This window comes from Numenius arquata, chromosome 11, assembly GCF_964106895.1.
Source record: "Numenius arquata chromosome 11, bNumArq3.hap1.1, whole genome shotgun sequence".
Classification (NCBI taxonomy): domain Eukaryota; kingdom Metazoa; phylum Chordata; class Aves; order Charadriiformes; family Scolopacidae; genus Numenius; species Numenius arquata.
Window position 1 is genome coordinate 31,957,520 of NC_133586.1, and position 23,011 is coordinate 31,980,530.

Sequence of the window (23,011 nt, forward strand, 5' to 3'; positions counted from 1 at the left end):
AATAACATGCTATTTATATTTAACAAACAATTTACAGTTGAATAAAACTAATGAACCAAATACTGATCTCATTTACTCCATATAAATGAGGAGTGGATACACTTTAGTCAATATAGTGATCCAGGAAAAATTGTTCCTTAGGCATTTTAGGGGAAACATTTGTTGGAATGTATCTTTAAATTTGTAAAGTAGTTTCTGATAGGCTTACTATGTCTTTGTTAGAACTAAATCTTTGCTTAATGCCCACAAAAGTCACAATAGAAAGTAATGGTGAGGATTTATAGAGCTCATTAATAATTATGAGTACTTAGCAGGATAAGAAGACAAAAAGAAATCCACAGGTTTCTTTTGAGACTCTTCATGCTAAGTTCCTTATTAACAACAGGAAAAAAGAGAAATAACAAACTTATATTTTCTCCTCTCTCTCTGTCTCTCAGCTAATTCAAAAGTGAGGCTGTTAATTAACACCCAGAGTACAATCTGGATTAATTACAGAAGTTACTGGATTAATGACAGAAGACTCGCTGTGGTTTTTAAATTCTCTTGGGATATTTTTAAATCTGGTGGGCAGTAATACTGCCATCTGTTTTGTGAGCCGATGGTTAGTTCTTACTGAAATCATTAAAATCTTGAAAACTACATTGCCTGCTATCAAGGTTCATAAATAAGTGGTTTTTTTAAAAGTAAAATCTGCTTAATACTCTACTGTTCACATTTGAAACAACATTCAGTGTACCTCCCACACATGTCATGGGAAAACAGCTGGTCTGGGAAAGGAAAATGAACAACCTGTCTATCCAGATCACTTAAAATTTTCAGATAGCTAAATGAAAGTTACAGCTGTAGATCTTCACATTACAGAAGCTTTCCAGCAAATAAAAGTCTTTAAATAACACTGTTCTAAAAAAGTCATCGATTTTCAATGCTGGAAAAATAATTGATTAGAACTTGCTGTTGCTGTTAACTCGGCATTCTCTGTAGCCTGAGAGGCTCATCTGCATTCAACTCTCTATATAAATAAAACCTGTTTTTATTGGGAATACTGTTGAACACATACTTAGCAAGAGCTACCCTATGGGGAAAAAATACCCAAACGTGGACTAATTGTAGATAACTCAGTCTTCTCTTCTTCTGAAATAGATGTCTTTCCATTTCGTTTTAAAACCCTATTGGATAGGTTGTTTTCCATTTGTACTGCTGGCAGCAGTCTGACAGGCTCGCAGAGAGTTCCGAATCATTTCCAGACAGATTTGCATGCAGCATTTAATTTAGTATTTTCACTCAATACAATTGTCAGGATCTGGCTGACGGTCCCTTTAAATACAATTAGTTCAAACCATGTGCTTGTTGGCTTGGGATTTTTTGTCTTTCTATTTAATTTCATGTACTTTTCAATGATCTCAGTACTCTCCTTTTTTTTTATCTTAGGACTCATGCCTCAGCTGCTGGCTGTGTTAAACATTTTGGCATATATCAGTTTAGAGTAGATAATTGTATATTAATTATCTACTATGCCAGGAAGGTATTGTTTCTTCACTTCCTCCAAATTCAAATTTGGTTTATGCCCAGAGAATAAATTATCTTGGTTTTTAAGAAATAAAGTCTTGAAAGTGTCTTAAAGTTAAAAATGTTTTGCAGTTGATTCATCACTATTACTTACAGTATTGTTGTCAGTCAGAAAAATAAATTGATATTTTACCCATAGAGAAACCAAAATGGCAAAAAGGCAAAAGATTATTTCATAGTGCCAAGGAGAGATGATCCTTTATGATAATGAGCAATTATGATGAAAACTGCCCGACTTCCTATGGACTGAACAAATCCAAAGAACTTATTGAAGGGGTAAAGACATGCAGGAATTACAGGAATTTAGTATTTTTAACATGCAGGAATATAGCATTTATAGCCCGGTTGGAAGATTCAAAATTTCATGAGATAACAGAAATATCTCTAGGAATTGATATAGGCTAAGAAAAATACTAAGAGATGCTGAGAAAAGCATAATATTCAGTTCTCTAATCATAGGGATCTTTAATTTATCTGTTACTTAAAATAGGAAGCTTTTATTTGCATCACACTTGAAAAAAATATACCTTGTGTCTTGTTAAATTACAGGAAGATCAATCACGAACTGCTCAGTTCTGTAGCAGCCACTAAATGGCTGTCTTAGATCTTCAGCCCAATACGTTGTTTTCACATTCCACTTGCAGGAACAACTCAGAATGAAATGTATCTTTTCTGGTGTATTATATTTCAGTAACACTGCTGCAGTGTGAACATACTTCCCACCCTCACTAGAGAAAGATCTCTAAAGCTGTGTTACACCAGCTGGTGTGCTCAGGGCCCACTGACATGACTGAGAGAATTGCTGGTGAAAACAATTTGACTGCACATGAAGAAAAGAGAAATGAAAGGGATTTTTTCCCTCTCTTTACTTTCTCACTGTTTCGAGATTAATTCTGGATCTGACCTTCAAAAGCTTAGATATCAAAAGCATATGTATTTTAGATTTCATTTGCGCAGAGCAGGAAAGTTGCTCTCAGTATATTTTCACTCAGGAGAGATTTGCACTATCAAATCCCTGAATGTATTGATTACCACGGAATCTGGTCCTTCTCATCTTCTGGGTAAAAAGCCAACCTTATTTTTCCTAAGGCAATTTTACCTAGTATATGGATATGTGCCAGTAATATCAGCAGCTCATGAGTGTATTCTCTTGCGATTACACTACTGACTGTCAGGTAAAGATAAAGACAGGCCAGCTAAATACTTATTCTGTAATTACTTTTTTTTTTCTAAGCTATCAGGTAAAAGTTGTAAAAGTTAGTACCTGTGCAGCAAGAATTAAGATATCAATTTAACAGATTTTAGTTCAAATAAGTACAACAATTTTCATAGCTAATAGTTTGTTATACTCTCATATACAATGAATACTAGAGACGTCTCCTCAGAAAGACAAATTTTGTAATTAAACTGTTATGCTTATTGTTTCTATCCTGTAACCACGAAGATTACATCTGCATTTATAGCCTGTCCAGTGTCTATGTGTCTTACAGAATGCTTAATATACCTTACTCCATTGGTTACCATTACAGGCATTGCTGCCACACTGTAGTCACCCCCCATGACACTTCTTCAAACTCTTGACTTTGAAGGGTCTTAAAAATAGGGCTTAACTTCACTGAACTCATAAAAGAAACATTGTTGCAAAAACAGCCTTTTGCCTGGTTTACAAACTTCCAGGATCTAAAATGTAACACACACATACCCCATATGAAAACATCCACCTTTTCCTCATACTTACTTCAATGGTAGTACACTAATTTCACTATTATTTCCAGAATCCAAATACTTATACAATAAATATTTGCCTCTGTCACCTCAAATCCTATTTGACTTAAGTGCTGATAACACACTAAATGTCTCAGTATGGAGAACGAGACCTCGGTACGGTTAGGCATACGGCCTTAACACGGCAATGCAGGCCATTGCTTTCACTCTCCCAGAGTTGCTGGTACAGGAAGCCGTGTGCTCCATAGGGCTGCGCATTACAGCTCACATCCCCAAGGTGGTTTCATTATACTGGAATCAGTTCTCCAAACAACAGTGAACTCAGAGATCCCAGCAATTATTTAAGACGCCTTTTCTTTTAGTTATCATACTGCCCCTTTTTTAAAAAAAAATATAATTTTTTTTTCTTTTTTTTTTTTTTAGAAAAGGGGTTTACCCTATGTATTCAGTGATTTTCTTTCAGTTTTACCCCTGAAGTACAAATCACTGACAAGCTGGATGCATTAGGAAGAGAAGAACTTGGGAGATGTCTTGACTTCCAAGTGTTGTAGGGAAGATGACGACCAAATGCTAGTTCTGTCCTGAGGAGACCTTTGAAAATTTTTTTTAATAGCCTAAATGTCAGGCTGGAGAATGTTACATAATCTCTTCCTGTGAAAACTTTTATTTGAAATCAATACATACCCATGACACATTTTCTCTGTAACTTAATTAAACTTTTGCAACCGATTCTACTAATTTAAAAAAATGCATGTATTTCTTTTTTTCCTCATGTCTTCTCCCAGCCCGCTTGCTACATCCCGCATTGTTGATCTTTTCTTTTTAAATGTTTCAGCTGTGACGGGCAGCAACATTACTAACATTTCCTAAAATTTCAACCTTTGGAGTTATTACTGCCCTATGCCAAAGTACCCTCCAGTAGATAATATCACTTTGAGCTTTCTTTTGAGAGGCTGCTAGTGTTGGAAGGGAGGCATTTTATGGGATTAAATAGAAAATCAATAGGATAAACAACCCTTTAGCTAGCATGTTTATTTTTATTTCCTGATTGTATCTCTTTTTCTGAGAACTGCCTGTAGTAGAAAATGTGAAGCTCTAAGATTAATGTTCCAGCTGTACTATAAAGATTTTGCTAGAGCAAATTATAAAATTGTATGAAAATCACTGTCCCATTCTTGAAATCTCAAAGTAACCTCCGCGTTTGGAACAGTTACTTTGTAACTCAATGGTATAAAGTCTAGCTGTGAAAAAAACCCAAATACTGTAATTTATTTGAAAATTGCACTGAAATTAGGCTTTTTTTAGATTCTAGATAAACGTGACCAGCTGGATTATATTTAGTTGGCTGCTTTCAGCACAAGTTAGAGTTCGGGAAAATTTCTTTGAGGCCTTTGGGAATCACTTTGAGTAGGAAAGAAGCAAAAGGTAAATCCTTCATTCTCCTCCCCTGTAGAGGTACAAAAGTAAATAGCGTGTCATTTTTTTAAACTCAGTTTTCTATCAGTGGATTTTCTCTGCAACAGAAATTTAATCCAAAGGAAATTGTATCTTCCCTTATCTGTATCTCTAAATCCCTAATTATTTTCCTAAAATGTTATTCTAGTCATGGGCCTGATCTGTCCTCCAAGGGAATTATGCAGGAATTTCAGAAAAACTGCATAACAGCTACAGAATAAAAAGGCAAAGTCAGCTCCTTCACATAACCACAAGTGTATGGACTTCTAAAGAAATCTTGAAGTGCCTATTTAGATTAAAGAAAACTGGTTAGGATGTGACTGCATTTCAGCTAAGAGTTTCTTTTGCTGTTTTCTGCAACTTTTGTTGAAGGTCATAAAGATTAGGGTCTGGAGGTTTAAACTTCTTTGAAACTCTTATATAAACCTATGTGAAAATATCAGTATTTCTCAAAAATGACATTAAATAATTATGTTTAAAGAAATACTTATTGTAAATGTTTTTCTATAATGTTACATAACATAATGAAAAACTAAAAAGATGGATTGTTGTGGAAAGTAGTTAACATAGATAAAGATGCTAGGCCTCAGCTGTCCACATACCACAACAATAAGCAAGTAAAGCAATAAATCCAAAATTTGGGTTGATTCTTTTGTCTAGATGAGTGATTTTTTGTGCTGTGAAGAGTAATGGTATTTTAAGAACAACTCTTCTCAGAGACTCCATCTGTGGATCTGCATTGTATCCACGCATATAATGTGTGTCTCAAAGAAGGAGAGATTAGAATTTTTGTGAAAAATCTTTTCAAGACCTAAAGCTTAGCATTTATGGGGCAGAAACATAAATCTTGAATATCAACACTGAATCTAGTATGCTATGTAGATACTATTCATGTGTGGAGCCCAAAGACAGGGGAGTGATTTAATTTTTCAGTTTTGAGAAGTCAGAATGATCCTGGAACCAAAGGCTGAGCAGGAAGAAATTGGCCAGATACATATTTCCTCTCTGCAGCTTTAACACAGTGCTCTCAGAGGTACAAAACTCATCATGGACTTGACAGTTGCTGCAATAACTACTAATTTCTTACTGTGTGTTATAGAACCATAGTACTCTGTTTTAACTCAAGCTTCTTCTTAGGACCCTTTTCAAGATTCCTTGAGTCGAAATGAGGAGGATGTTGTCTCAGGGCTTTTACTGTTTGACATTTTTTCCACTATGTGCAGAATATTTTTTTTCTTCTGTCAAGCCATGACTGAGTCCTTTTCTTGCTCACAAATGTTTAGTGCTAGGGAAGCCAAATAATTCAAAATAAATAATTTATTAGGCAATGCTTGGCTTGCTTTATTTGCCCTGTACATAAAAAGCTCTCACACTGTTTATATTTCTTCAATGAAAAATTCTACATGAGCCAGACTGAGCCAGTGGGTTACTCACAAATTCAGCATATTCATTATGTGTGACCTTATACTCAAGCTGTTGTAGTGGGTCACCCGAGTCACATTGTTCCACTTTTATTGTTTCAGTTCAATGATTGGATGCCATAAACTGTGTATGTTGCTTTTCCAAAAATGACTTTTGTTTGGGGACTCATTCTATTATCCATACTCAGTAAAATCAGCTATTCCAACTGCACTAGCGGGGGGCTGTACCTGTGCCAGGAACTCCATCAGGGAGTCAAGACTTATTAGTTCAGGTAGAGAAATGCACTAATCAGCTTTGAGCCTAAATCTGGTTCATATGCTTCAGCTAAAGCACCATGGAGAGGTGCCCAGGAAGGAATTACTTGAAATTAATCAGACCCATATCACCACGTCTCCTCACAGCGAACTATTGCACAGGGTGTCAGCAGCACTGCTACAGTCAGAGCTGCACTGGCCCCCAAGAATCAATGGGACTTGCACACATTTTCAAGGTGGGGACTCTTGTAACCACCCTAGCGACCACTTTTCATACATGGCCTATTGCTTGAAGTTGGCTATTACAAGTATTTCCTCATAAAAGGAAAACAATGCATTGCTTTGCTTTACTTTTTCTCTCAAATTTTGATCAGAAGTGCTTGGTATCATTTGCAAATGTATCATGAATCAGAACGAACCCTGAGTCCAACTACAACTTTTTGAAGTTATAGAATACATTTAGGAAACATTAGTCCAGTTCATTCAATTACCTATGGGAAAAGTCCCACTTTTCTATGTATAAGAAGAAATTGTATATCCTTTGCTTAAAATTGGTTAAACATAGAGTCTGTTTCTTATTCTTTATGTCAGATTTCTAAAGACTGAGCTTTTCCATATCCTCTTACATTTATCACTCAGTCTGAACTTACAGTAGGCAGCCACTCTTGGATTTTCTTGAGTCATTGACAAAAACCTCGTTGTTTTCCAAACTTAACAACAATGAATTTTGCTTGATGCAGTAACTTGGGCAATTAGAATTCGAAGTGGTTACTAATGCTTAATAAAAGTGAATGCTAAAATCCAAATATGTGACAGGGTTATTGAAAAAAAAAATACTTGTGTACATACTTCTTTTAAATAAAAACATTGTCAAAACGTATTGATAGTGACAGAGCTTACAATCTGGGTATCCTACTTCAAGAAAGAATCCATGTATGCCTTCTTTAAAAGTGATTTCTTACCTGAACTGGAACAAATCTCTTCTAGTTCCTTCTTTTATAAACTGTATATTGTCTTAATAGGTTGGACCTGAATTCAGGAAACCTAATTTCTACTTCTATTTCTTTCACCAGCCTTCAAGTTTCATTGAAATTACTGAAAACCAGAGAAACATGCACTTATACACTTTCTATTGACTATTCCTTACTTGCAGACACAGGATATACTGGATTGGATAGGATTTTGGAGAGAATCAATACAATATTTTTATGATAGCTGATATCTTCCCTTTCTGCCTCTGCTCCCCCATTTGTCACAAAACCAAAATGATCAAGATCGCTGTTGTAAAGTGCTTTGATATACACGAACAAAGGGTGGTTACAAGAGTCCCAGAATTTTTTTATTACTTGTTTTAAACAGAAAGAGGTATCTTGAATAAGAACACAAATGACTTACCTATAGAAAGATCTTATACAATGCTTCTAGCTCTCATCAAACTAAATCTTTCTGTACTGGTCTTCATATAACCAATTCTTTTCTATTTAATCATGATTGTCCTATTTAGTTTTCTTCATATATGCTTCAGAGAGGTCATGCACATTTGTTTTTTCATGAACTTTGAAACATAATGGACGTCTTCTACCTGAAAAAAAAGATAAGTAAGCTGAATATAATAGTGATGAAAAGATCAGTTCCCAAATGACATAGTAAATCTAATTAAGCTAATTATAGCTGCCTATATATATATAAAGATACTGAATTGTCAATGCAGACTTTGATATCTAATCTTTTATTTTTGGAAGTGTCTCTGGATCTTTGCCTTAGGTAGAAAAAGTACTGCTGCAAAGCTGTTCCCTGCAGAAGGTAACACTGAACCACTGAACAGACAATAGAGAGATGTTCAGGCAGAGCAGGCACGGTAATAGCATTATTCATAGCATTCATTCAGCACAGGATGATGTATTGTCTTTTTAGCATCTTTCATGAAATATTTATTTGCTGTATTGTGTCTCCAGAGAATGGTCTACTCAACAGCAACTCCAACAATAACCAAGTTTTGTTTGGATTTTTTCCCCTTTTTTCCTACTTCTTACACATTTTTTGCCATGATGGCCTTGTGACCTTTATGCACTCAGTATTCTTTCTCATAAATGATGTGCGTGCAGTACTATATTTACAGTAGGTTTAGCCAGATACAGATGAATGGACATTTGGGGTAGAAAGTATCTTGTATCTGACGTACATAAACGCAAATAGATGCACCGTGCTAAAATTCATCAGTGTATGGAGAGTGCATTCTGCCTTCCCTGTAACAGGGAGCAAAAAATGTCCAGAAGACAAAACATGGGATGTTTGCAAATGTTACAATAACAAAGGAATCGGTATATGCACTCATGGGAGACAGCCTCTATTTTTCATTAAAAATCAACTCAAGATATAGAAGGGGAGTTTAGGTTCTGAACCCCATACTCTTCAGTTTAGGATTCTTAGTAACTAATACTTGGAAGGTCTATAATTTACAAAACTACTCTGCATGTATTCTTTGTCATCAGTGAAAAGTGAAAATCACTTCTGGTTTCAGGTCTCAGATGGGCTTTTCCTCTAGGGGAGCTAGTTGTCTCCTATGACGACAGAGGGAGTCTGCGATAACTTGCCCCTGAAATTAGCATGCATCCTAGCTAAATTAGTCCTATTTTAAGTTTTCTTTGCAAACTTGGTGTACAGACAACCGTTCAGATCAATAGCACAGATCTAGTCTACATCTCACACCTTTAATTACCATGGATGCTGTTCATATCAGTCAACACAACTGTTCTGCTTTGAGCACTTAAGCTGCTATCTCACTTGGAACTACAGGAAGACCTCTAACTTGCTACCATTGTGTTCTTAATTGGGTTTCTTGGTTCTCTGTTTACCCATCAGTTCAAACTGGGTTTCCCCACCTAGTGCAGGCTACTTACCACTGTCTTTCAACCCTTTATCTAAGAAGTGTTACATGTGAGGAAGACAGATCTGGCTCTAAATCAAATTGTTATTCAAGAATATTTACACATTTGCAGTGTTATCCTCCTTTATCATGCTTCTTGTTCCAATCCAAACACATAAATGAATAAAACAGAAACTGAGTATTTAGGTATAACATAGAAATTAATAAATGCTTGAAAATATGAATTTGACAGCGCTCTGTTCTTTGAAAGGATCTGATTTTATTAGAACATTAAAGTTATAATGCATAAAAGGCATCTTGAAAATGTACTTATTGCATTGCCCTTTATGAGATCTAATTCATTAAAGACAGGTATGGAAAGCTGGGTCCTTCAGGAATAGGACAGTGTTGTTGGGTCCAAAAGTTTGTACTTCACAAAGCTGTGATCCAGATTGACTTGTTTGGCAGTTTTTATGCAGTAGAAGGACATGGGAAAATTAATGGGAATGTTACAAACTGGAAAAGCTATGAAATATGAACAATGGTATGATACCTATCTGCTCTTTATCTGGGCTTAAAACTACAGTATATCTATCTGTTTCTTTAGTATTAAAACTCCTTCATGCGTTTCAAGAGTAAATTAGATGCAAGGAAGATAAACTTAATGTATATTGCCCTTATTTATTATAGTTGAAAGCCACACACAATTCCACTATGATACATTTTCAAAGACCTATAGAGATACATTTTTAAGTGCTTTTCCCCACTGAATGCATAGAAATGCTTTATCAGCACTTTCTGGCCATGCATAAAACATTGACATGAAAACACAGTAGGATACTCACTCTAGCCAAGAAATATCTTTGTACCACAAGGGATTAAAAAGGAAAAAAAAATAATAACCAAAACCCAAACAAAAAAAGCCTGTACTTTTTTTGTTGCCAGAATTCAATTCTGTAAAGGAAACATTGATGTATTAGGCTGGATGCAATCTGAGGTACTGCTGGGCTGCAAATAATAGAAAGATGCAACCCTTATATGCATTAAGCATCCTCTGTAGTTCTGGAGAGCTGTTGTTATTCACTATAAATGTACCAATAGCTGGTTCAAGTTGAATAGTAAATATGTAATACATGGAAAGAGAAAAGCTGCACTTGTAGGAAATAGTCCTCTGAATTATAGATGCTGCTGCTGATATTACCAGTTCATTAAGAATTTACTAGAAAACCAAAAATTCTCATGAAGATTCATCTTCTTTTGCTTTTTCCATATGTTTTCTTTCGGGATGTGCTGGCTGAAATTTTTAAGTCTGAAATTTTTCTAGTTAGGTAGCTAAAAAGGACAATTTGACAAGATTCTGAGATCTATCATCTTTTATCATAGAATCATAGAATAGTTTGTGTTAGAAGGGACCTTCAACTTAATCAACTCATCCCGTAAGTCACATTATCTTTATGAACTTCAGTGGGACAAAAAAACAAATACAAAAAGTATTTTTTCTCCTTTAAAAATTATTTTGTGTTAATTTTTGCATTATGCAAAATTGCTTGCATTGGTGTTTTGAAATTGCCAAAAATTTTTTAAAAGAGAAAGCTGATTCCAGGCTAAACCTAGAAGTAAGGCAGAGTCTATTGCACGAAGTACATGAATAGATTCTAACATTTCTTTAGGTTCCTAAAATTAGGATTTGGTATTAGGATTTGAAGCAATTCTAATCTGAAATATTCGTCTTTCTTTTATATTCTTCTATCATCACTTCTGATTCAGCTTGTCATAGCTGTCCACACGACATTCAAGTAGTTCAACTTAAAAATTCACACAGAACTGTAAATCACTACAAATGAAAACCAACTAAATATTGTACATTCTTGGGTGACTACTACTATATAATTGCAAAGTGTTCATTTATTAGTTCTTATTACGCCTTCTGCACAAAGAGGCAGAATGCCAATCTGAAGGTCATATGGTCTCAAATTTTCGCCTTCTGGCATTATAAAAACTTCATTCTTTATAGTCTGACCTCTAAATTGTAATGTATCTTTAAATAAAACCTGCAACTTAACCTTTTATACCTTGGTTAGAAACACTTCATTTTTACATGTTTTGTTCTTTCATGGCTGCAAGGATTTAAATTGCTCTTTTTAAGCTTTGGGGCAGGAATTATATAGAACTTTTTTGTTACTGCATTTCTTGGCACTTGGGAAAACGTGTTGAGACTTCAGAAATGTATGTCCTTTGGGACTGAACTTACTAAAGAGCAGCAAGTCACTTATTAGAAAATGTCTGCTAGTCCCTGAGGATGTTTTCCTATTACCTGTCTCTAAATGAATGACTAACAAAATGGATTAGTCTTTTCACCCTTGATACATGACTAGAAGACTCTATGAACTAGCAGAAATGTATGTTGATTTCACTGATGTCCTTCCCCATCACTGCTCTTGAATTTCCAAATGCTTTTGGTACTCACCAGAATCCAGATGGAGAATTCTCTGAACTGTGAGAGGCTAACACTGTTATTCTGATTCTCTTTTAACCTCCATGTGTCCCCTGCATAATTCTACCTTTTCCCAGCATCACATCTGTGACAAGATCAAAAATGGATTTAGACAGATAGCAAAGGTGTTCTCAGATCAAAAGTACAACTAGAATTTTAACAAGAAAATTCAAAGCAAAAATTCTAAACATGTATATGCATAAATGAAGATAAATGTAGTGGGTTGTCTTAAAGTTTATACCATAAGCCTGGATGTATTGATCTTTATGAGGCTCCTTTATCCTGACTTTGAAAAACTGACCATGCAAGCAATGCATATGGAGCATATCTTTCAGAGCACCCATTTTTAGGAGACACAACTTGCTAGGATGCATTTGAATATATCCAACAATCTTTTTATTTGCGTGTTGCATATAAAGCTATCAGTTACTGTTCAAAGGTTTGGATTTTGACTTTATTATTATGATCTCAGAGACTTAGTTATGATTAAGTATGTTTAATTAAAGCTATGAAATGTATAGATGTATTTGAAATGATATACAGATTCCAGCTCAGTATTGTGCTTCTGATGAGATTTGCTTGGCACAGAAACCGGGGATTTGAGGTAGTATGGGGTAGCTGAACGCTCTCATCTCATCTGTATTGTCTCTAGTGCAGGTTAGAGTAACCTTTTGTCTCACAACACTCTGTAGTCAGTTCTGAAGTAACATCTCTGAAACTTCTTTCGTAACAACTTAGATACTGAGCTAAGGCTGGGGGAAGTCCGTTATGGCCAATTCTGTATCAAGTGAGCTTTTTGGCCACCCTCGGACTTATCAGGTGGCCACATCTGACTGCATTTTTGGCAGCTCAAATTAGCTAACGCATGATTTGATAGGTTACTGAAGGATACTCAATTTCCTCAGAAAATGGCTGGTTTCAGGAACCACATATGAGGCTTTTGAAGCCTTTAGACAAGCTTCCTGGAGGACTGGCTATAGACCTAGAAAAGCAAAAGCATTATTATCTGTCCCCCTGTGTTGTAAGTGGATGGAAAGTCTACCTCTTTCTTCATGCCATACCTGACCAAATATGCTTTCTTAGCTACTGACCTTCTTTATCCTGAAGCGGATTTCTAAGATGTTAGGCTGATGGCTAAATATTTTCTGTTACCTTTTTGTGAAAAACAGCTCAGCTCATCAGGAGCTTCTAATGTTTTCCATTGCTTTGTCTGCCGTTCAAAGAAAGAAGCCTCTGTCCCAGTTACTTTTCAAGCACTCTGGCCCTGCCAGTTCTTTGCTCATTGCTTGCAGCGGGCCTCTGTCTGTTTCCGCTCCTTTTCTGAGAGTATAAACTGATGATGATACCCGTTACTCCATTTCTCAAAGCTGTGGAAAATACCAGGTTTGTAAATGCATCACAATCCTTTTTCTCACTCCAGTGTCGTACTGGCAGGAGTAAAATATACTATAGCAAACAAGTGTCTTTACAGACAAGAGTCTGCTTCGCAAGGAGCTGGATACCAAGCATGGTGTTAGTCTTTCTCTTATGTAAGCAGCTTTTTAACAGAAAACTAAATTATAAAGATGAGACAATTGCTCAGTGCAACAATACACGTCTGCTTTTATAAGAAAGTAAATGCTACTGGGAGTTTTGATAATGAACAGTTTCTATGAGAATTGCCTACTTCTTAATTAATTGGTATGTAAACTGTATGATAATCCACATTAAAAACCATAGCATATGCTGTGGTACTGTCTTTTGAGTCTTTAAACCAAGTCTGAGGGGAAATGAATCAGAGGTTAACTGGAAAGTGTGTTCTAGTCACTAAACAAACACTCTGCAATTAGAGGTTCAGATGTTGACTTTAAAAAGACACCAAACAGGTGATCTGACATTCAGACTGTGCAACAGAAAGAAATGCAGATGCCATCTTTAGAAACAAGACGAATCGTAGCCCCATAGTTGCAGGGGAACTTTACACTATGCTGTGTTATTGTTCATCAGAGATAAGTAAACTGTGAACTAAATAAATTGCAGCCAGTGTAAGTTATGCTTACAAAGAGGGAACAAAGAGAAGATCAAAAGGCATGGGACTCTGCAAGATTAAAACAACTGAAATTGTTCTCTTTCTTCTTACAGTATCAGCTTTGCTTCATGCGGCACTGAGCAAGATCTGGGCAATGCTTTCTGGGGAGAGTGTCTCTTTTGAGACAGTGCTCTCATTATCCAATACTGGAGTTAGTTGTTCTTTAAAGTGACTATACAAAACATAACAGGAGCCTTGAATGTACACATTCGTACAGCATATGGTGGTAACTGCAAAATATTAGTTTCAAACAGAGAGGGACAGCAATAAAATAATACAGCTTTTTTTTTTTAACCTGAAATTCCTTTTTTCCTGTTGATTTTCCCCTCCCCCATCAAAAGTATTGTTGACAACACTAAAATTACCTTTTATTTAAGAAAAACAGAACTGAAGAAAAACGTAAGTCTTCTAGTCCTTTTATCCAGTTATTTTAAAATACTTCAAACCTAATCATTGTTTTACCATAATTTCATTGCAAACTGAGAGATATTATTGTAGTTAAATGTCCAGTGTACCAGAATATCTATGTAATTTGATATTGTCTCCTTGCAAGCAGAGTACCTCCTTATGACTTCTAAACTCACAACTGTGTCCTCAGAAGAGAACAGACACAGAAAGCTGTGTCACTGCAGTTTCATCGAACAGCAAACTGACTCCCATAATGGAAATGATGAATTGAGAAGTGTTGGCTTTTAGTTCAAAGCTTTTAGAGATTTCAGAATGGAATTTACTGGTTGGGTGCTTGAGGTTTTTGTCTTGAAAAAGCAGGGTTTCCAGATGGTGAGCACTATTCATAAAAGCTCATCTTGTTGAGAACCTGGTATGTTTATGCTCCATTAGAAAAAACAATAGTCTTCTTGTATATATCCTAGCACCCTGAGATCCTAGTAAGAGAATCCTATAGAGAATTTTACTTCCATTTTAAAGACAGAAACCAGAAAATAAAACAAAATTGTTTTTTGCAAGGCACCGTACCTTTCTTCAGTCTGTTTTCCATAGACACATAAAAGCAGTGTCAGTAGATGAGTTTGCTGTGCTAGAGGACTGGAACTGCCATGTAGTAAAACTGTACGGCTTGTATGAGTATTACACACTTTCAGTACAAAGGCAAAAGGTGTAATTCGATGAGCTTAAATATAATGATAAGGGCACCTTTCATTATATTGAAAGAACCTAAGCACCTGAATTTGCAGATAGACTTTCAGTGTGATTTTCAGATGTGCTTATGTAGCATTTATCTGCATATATAAATGCTTAATACTAAAAAAAATGTAGCCCTTAATATTTAACTTTCAGGACATTAGCCGATCTGTGGGAGAAAATACATGCTCTTTCTGCAAAAAAGAAGGGGAACACCCAGCCTAATCATTTCTACTGTCTCTTCCCTGTAGTTAGCCCTTTTAACCTGTGTGTCTTCAAATGGAAATTATTTCAATTATTTAAAAGATAACTGATTGCTGTACTAACAAATGATCATGGTGTCCCTTGGAATCAGCATACGTTTGTGCAGATGCGGACATAGATTTTATTGAATTCAGTATTAAAGGCAGAGAGGAAAGATTTTACTCCAGATTGAGATAATAAGTTTCCAGAAATAGGGCACTTTTTAAGGGTCTTGAATTCTTCTGACTCTCACCAGACACCATAGAGCATGTTGGAAGTGATACAGGCAGCTAGCTGCAGAGTGACTTGACAAAATAAAGGGATTGCTAAACTACTTCAGAGCCTTGTCCCATCAGGCCATTATAATCCCTGCAGTGGATCAAGTGGTTATGTAAAACAGCAAAACTAATGGAGTGATTTTATTTTTACTAGAGCACATCCACCATTGCATGCTCTTTGACTGACTCCAAATATCTGGGTAACCTTATGGCATAAGACATTTTCTAGCCCTAGAGAAGTCAAGTGCATCTCTCTTTTTTTTTTTTTTTCATTTTTTCATTTTAGTATCCAGGTTAATTCTTGTTACTTATGCTTAGTTTTATCTTTTGAGCAAATTGAAAGATAGATGTTTCTAATTACTTTAAGTTCTAGTGAGTGAGGAAAAGACACTTGCAAAGGCAGCCTGAGAGATTGTATTTTCATTTTCCAGAAATAGGCATGGGGCTGGCAGTCAAGACAGAATTCAGTGTATTTTTGAAACAAGTAGCGCATTGGACCTTGGCAGAATGATAAGCAGGTGGCAGAAGGACACCCACTCTAAATCCAAAATGTTATGAGACCTATGCTGTTCTTTTTTATTTACAGTTCTTTTCAAACTTTGCAGTTACCCACTAACTTCAGAAATGAGTTTTCCATGACATTGTTATAAAGATTATGACTCTGACACCCCAAAGGATTTACTGTGAAACCTTCTTTGGATTGTTATGTTTCTGACAATTGAGATACACAGCTACCTAACAGGAGGGTAGATAAAACATGGAGCCAGACTCTTCTTAAGGGGGATCCATGGACAGGACAAGGGTAATGGCCACATGTTGGAAAATTGTAAACTGCAAACATAAGAAAATTCTTTCTTTACTATAGTGGTGGTCAAATATTGGACCAGGAGTGACAGAAGTTGTGGAATCTCCATCCTGGGATATATTCACAGCTTGATTGGACATGGCCTTGAGGAACCTGAACTAACTGGACCTGCCTCAGGCAGAAGATTGGACTAGAGACCTCCAGGTGGTTCAGGGACAGCTATACCACTTCAAGCAGACCCTCTGGGCCACATGCTGAAGACAGGCTGAATATTTTACTAGCTCTAGAGAGGAATAAAGAAGGAGATGGAGTTGGCAGTGACATAAAACTTACCTTAGAACTTCTTCTGGGCCTGAAGTCCAGGCTTTGATGTAAAATATTCCCTGGGATGTACTGAGATGTACATGTACTGAGATGGCATGTACTGAGACAAATTCCAATGATTAAACCCTAAATACCCTGATATATTATAAAAACATAGCAGATGTACTGATTTTCTCTAGACACCAACAAAAGGGGACTTGTGCAATGTAACTTTATCCTTTGAGTTTTGTTCATTTTCAACAAGGTCAGCCATGCAGTCTCCATTGCTAGACTCTGCAATTGACGCAGGTTATAGTGGGTAACAGGCACAAGAAAATCTGACTCCTACAATGATCAACAGCTCTTGAGCTAAAACATAAAGTGAAAAAACCTCAATCTCCAATTCCAGAGGGCAATAGGTACAATCAATTTACGTGAGCAGTGAAAAGTGATTTTTCTTTTTTGAAAGTCCTGCCTGGAATGCCTTCCAGCGCTGAGCTCTGGACTCCGAGACCACCATCCCATGCTTTCCCTCTAGAGGGATGATGCCAGCTACTCTACCTCACTATAGTCACATTGTATAAATCATATGTACACCTTCCAAATGGAAGTCTTCAATGCTAATTACTTGAAAGAATCGTAAGTCTATGAATATTTAGAGCTTGATCCTCTTTCCATTTAAGTCACTTGAAATTTGGGTCACTGGAGCAGGTCTGGGTTCTTAAAGGGGCATGGTCAGGCTTCAGAGATTCAGCAAATTCTCAGTCCTAGCCCTGAATACATGGATGCTCCTGGCAGATTGCTCTTCCTGGTTATCATTTTGTCAGAAACTACTTTTTCCAGGATATTCTCTGGTCAGTGTCTGACCTCTTGAGGGGATAGTGATATGGGTGACTTGAAAAATTATTTTTCCTTATTGGATGCCTCATGCATGTAAGAGTTCTCCCATTTTTAAGGTGGGGCAATGTTAGAGAAACAGCTGTATAAGGAAATTAAAAGTGGATTTTTAGTATCCAGAATCCAAGATGATAATTGAACAATATTTATTACTGTGAAAAATAGTGGGTAGTTTCCATACTTATTTTTATGTAGGTCAATATAATTATATACATATAGTATGTATATACATACATACATACATACATAATATACAAATATTCCCTCTCTCTCTAATGATTTATTTTAATTAGAATCTTAATTTTTAGGGCATTAGTAGGTTTGGTTGTTCTTTCTAAATGAACTGTTCTTGTCAAGGCCTGTTGGAACAGTGGGGTTTCTCGTGGTATTGAGGAGTATTGTTACTTTATTCTGTAATATTAAATACTTTTGGAGAAATAAGCTATTTTTTATCACAGGTTTTGGGGAAATTAAACTGTAGATGGATGAGTTTGTTTTTGGTTGTTACAAAAATTTCTGTGCTACAGTCTTTGAATGTTAACCTGTAAGGGCAGAATTTTTATTAATTTCTAAGCTTTGCAAAGTGATTGTAAAAAAATATAGTAAACATTGGAAGCAAAGCTTATTGATATCTCATTAGAATGAAAAATGTAAATTTTGGCTGGGAAATATTACCTAATATGTATACTCTGGTGTTTCGAAGCTTAATTTGCACCATAAGGCTAGTTCTGAATTTTGATATTTAAATTCAGAGGAACACTTACTAAATAGCAGGCTTATTAATGTCTAACAGCATGCACTGAAAATGGCTTTATTTGCCTAACTCCATTCCAAATGCACTGCAGAAAAAGTTTGCCTACAAATCAAGCATTTGGATCTCTGTACAGGTGACAAGTACTTTGGAAAACAACATTAATCAGCTGAAATTTAAGAGTCATTTGCTTCTGTTCTTAAACTTCTTGGCCTGGAACAGACTGCATTGAAAATCACTCAGACTGAGTCTTGAACTGATAGGGAGTTTGTGTGAACACAGTTACTGTACTGTGCAAATCTGTTTCAACATCAGTCATTTAAAGGATCAGCATAAATTTAATTTCTATGAAACTGCTCTTGTTTTAAATAGTGACCAGTGCACAAATGATTTCAGGAAGCAGGACTGCTGATGAATATGCATTTTTTAAATGCCTCCAGTCAATGTCAGACATATTAAGAACTATAGCTAGTCTTGTTTACCATAAAGATAACTTCCAAGATTGATATTCCTTATTTGACACAGTGTAATCTGCACATATACCCAGAAGATAGTTGAATTCTTAAAATAATAATTTGTTTCTTCTTTACATTTAAGTATATTAGTGATGTTGATTAGATGTCAAAGCTTGGACAGTTTGTTCTCTAGTGCTACGAACTTGGCAACATCCTAGCAGAGAGTGGCATTTCAGCTTATTCCATTATTTAGACAGCGAAAGCGGAAGAAAAATCTTAACCTTTTAAAAATAAATTTTAATAACATTCTGAAATTTGCAAAAGGCCATCAGACCCTGCACCTGCTGTGTTGACCTCTGCTGACCCCTTCTGACAGAGGAAAATGCACTTAGGTCACAAAAAAGAACGTAGAGCATTAAATAATTTAAGTGGTCAAGTTTACTATTCTAAAAAAACAGCCAACTTCTGCACTTTCTCCCTAAAAGAAACCAAAGCAGCAATTCTTCAGGCATAACTGAAAGTAAAGGAAAATTAAGATAATTTTCTTATTAGAAGGTAGCAATCCTTCTCCTTGTTGCTACGTACTGGCAAAGCTTTATCAACTTGGATAGTGCAATGCCAGTTTTTTACCATCTCAGAAGCTGGCTTGGCAATGGAATACAATGAATCATCAAAACTCTCTCAACGTAGGGAGATTCATTTAAATGCCTAAATACACAGAAATTTCCTTCACTATACACACCTAAGTAGTAGATTGTATTTAGATTCACATTCAGGGCTTGATGATCTTACTCCCTTCTTGGCAACTGGATTATTTTTCCTTTCAACTGTAATAGGCTTTGTCTCTGTATCCATGACATAGATTGCACTGAGAGAATGCTAGTAAGGCTAAATGATGTAGAAATTGACTGTCATACTTTGCACTTTTCTTCTAATTTGTTATATTGTTAAGCCATTAGACTAAGGCCACTTCAAAACTTGTGTCTCAACTGTCTCTGCCTGAGAGCAGTAGTTATGTATTTACCAATGTGATAACCAAATTCTTCAGGCTGAAACATTTTTTTTTCATATTTATATGGTATGTTTGATTTTAATCCAAATATGTGAAAATAAGCGATTAAGTGGAGGACACAACTACCCAGAGATAATAGTATTTAGACAGCAGAACATAACTTAAGCAGCAAGTTAGCTTCTTGAAACATTTAACACAGATTTCATATATAAAGATGTTGTTCCTTTTTTTTTGTTCTATTTAAGACACAAAAAGTAGGAATACAGATTTCGAAGTTGTGTATGACTTAGCTGACAGATACAGATGGTTTGTAACTAATTTTAGGCTGCGTTTTCCATTCAGATTAACAGATTCTAATGTTAGAATCTTCAAGATACATGAAGAGTTGTCTTGAGAAGCAAAAGTTATTTATAAAGATGTCGGTTTGCTTTGGATGGAAAACTTCACATGCATTATCTTTTCTCCATACTGCTACCAACATGCTATGAAACAAGATGTTTTAATACCGATGCCACCAATCCGTATGTCATTGAACACCTGTTTTTTACATGGTCTATTTGAAGATTAATTGCCTGTTTTGCAGCAAAAGCTTCTTGTCGGGAAAACCCATTTACGAACACTGCTTTTCTAGATCATTACCCTTAATGTAATCACATATACAACACAATGATTATTGAGTAACTACATTTAAATACTGCCATTTCCAAGTAAAAGGAAAAAAAAAAAAACCACAAAACCAAAGCAGTACAAGAATTCTATATTCACTGTCATGGCTACGGTTGACTGCTAAGGAGGTGTCCTTGCATTTAAATCACTAAGTTAAAGCTGAGGTATAAATTTTAAGAAAGTTGAATGTAAGCTAAACGCAAAGATGACGAACAACTCCAGAACATTTTACCCCCAAAATACCAACATCTGGGAGGAAAACCAGGCAAATGGTTATTTTTTGCATTTTGCAGATGCAGCATATGTGTAAGTGGTATCTTGGTTGCAGTGCTCTTCATCACTCAGAAAAAATTTTCAGTGCCAGAAGCCTGAGAAAATGATGGGACTGAGATGAGAACTGAAGATATGTGAAGATTTCAGAGCTTACAAAGGAAATGCAATGATTTTCTTGGCCCTGTTCTCTAAACTTTTTCCCATAGGAAAATTTTCACAGCCTCAACCAACTCCACAAGTAGGAGGTGTCTGGGCATGTACAAAAATCTTAACATGTGAGCAACTTATCAGAATGTAGTGTCCACCTGAATGCTGGGAACCATACAGCTTTGCAAAGCAGAGCAGCACCAAATGGGAGAAGTGCACATGAAGCATTGCTATTTGTGTACACCTAACTGAAACTTTTATTTTTATTTAGTTTTGTATCTAGGCCAAGCACAAGAGAAGCAAGCCTATCTTACCTGCAATGTACTCTTTTAGTGTGATTGCTGTGCCAGAAATGACCAATTTTTCTTTTATAATATTACTTCTACAAGTTGGCTGCCAAAAAAATGTTAAAATTTTGCCAAATTATCTGCTCATATTTGTGTAAAATATATGTTGCATATTAGATTAATATCACTATATACAGTGGAGACTGAATGGTTTTTTGTATGTGATGCCATATATATTAAACAACCATGATAAATAAGTTGTCCTCTACATTTAGTAAAGACATGAAAACACTGAAGTTGCTTGTTTGTCCTTTTCTTCTCAGTGTTCATGTCTAGATAGTCACACATTGCCCATCTCCACTAAAGCTCTTTATAAATGGCTAGAACTCAGTCAAATGGACCCTAATTAAAAAAGACATGTTCTCCCTTGCTGGTAAAACAACAGGTTCAATACAGTTTGCGTTTGTACTGTGTGGTGGGTTAAGCTTAGCTTATGGCCATACCATCCTGAGAATGGCCAGCTAGTTCAGTTGTAGAGTATAAAACTCTTAATGTAACAAATTTCAGGGCTGTGGGCTGGACCTGGTATTGGATGCCAAATAAATGACGTTAGTGAGGTGACCTTGGCCAGATGCTCACCCAGCCACTCTTTTGCTCCCCTTTCTCTCAACAGGACAGGGGGGAGAAAGCAAGATGAAAAAGCTTGTGGGTCGAGATGAAGACAGGGAGGTCACCTACCAATTACCATCACAGGAAAACAGGCTTGATTTGGGGAAAATGAATTTAATTTATAATACAGTTGAATGGCAAGAAACAGAGACCAAATTAACAGAACAGCTTTCCCTAGCCTTTTTCTTTGGTTCAACTTCACTCCATTCCCAACTCCTCTACCCCCCTCCAAGAGCAGGGCAGGGGGATAGGGAACGGGGGGCTGCGGTCAGTCCATAACCGCTCCTCTCCTCACACTTCTCTCCACAGCTCCCTCAGGGCAAGCTAACCCGCTCCAGCACGGCCTCTCCACACCCCGCAGGGGAGTCGCTGCCGCGACGCCTGGAGCACCTCCTGCCCCTCCTCCTCCTCCTCCCCTTGGTGCTCTTGGGGCCGTTTCTCACACTTTTTTCCTCACTTCTCACGGCCACGCAGCATTTTGCTCTATCCGAAGAAGTCTTCACAGAGCTGCCACCAGCTCGGCGGGCTGGCGCAGCCGCGCCCCGCGCTGAGGGGGCCGCTGTGGAGCCGGCTGGAGCCGGCTGGAACCGGCCGCGCGAGGCGCGGGGCAGCCCCGGCCTCTCCTCACACAGGCGCCTGCGACCCCGCTGCCGGGAGCTGGACACGTCGCCCAATAGATCCTGACAGGAAATGTGCTGTAAAGTTAAAAAATGGTTATATGACAATGTTGTCTGTATCAGAAGGATAGCGGGATCAAAGTCTCAGGTAACTCATTATTATCCTACGCTGTTTATTAAGTCTGTCTAATTTTCATAACTTTGTGACAATTACAAAGTAAAGCAGAAGCGTGGATTTGAAATCCAGCGTGTACCTTTATATTAGGTTTCATGTTGTAAAAGCTAAGGCTATTTAAATCCTTTTATGAGCATTGTAGGAATCTCATTGTATCTAAAGGGTGAAGAAAAACCTTCACTGGTTTCTCATTAAAGAATTAATTCAAGCTGGATACTTTTTAAAAATCTTTTTTCTTGTTTGTCTTCCTGACCCTAAGATGTTCAGTCATTTATATTAAATGAACTTTGCTGTGGACCTATGTGTCAAACCAGTGCTACAGTGTTAAATTGTGAATATGAAAGATTATCATCTTGGCTGCTACATGATATTGCAATTAAAGTCATCTTCAGCCGTTACTTGCTTTTTCTTATCAAATGGAAACATGACATTTTAGAGCATGT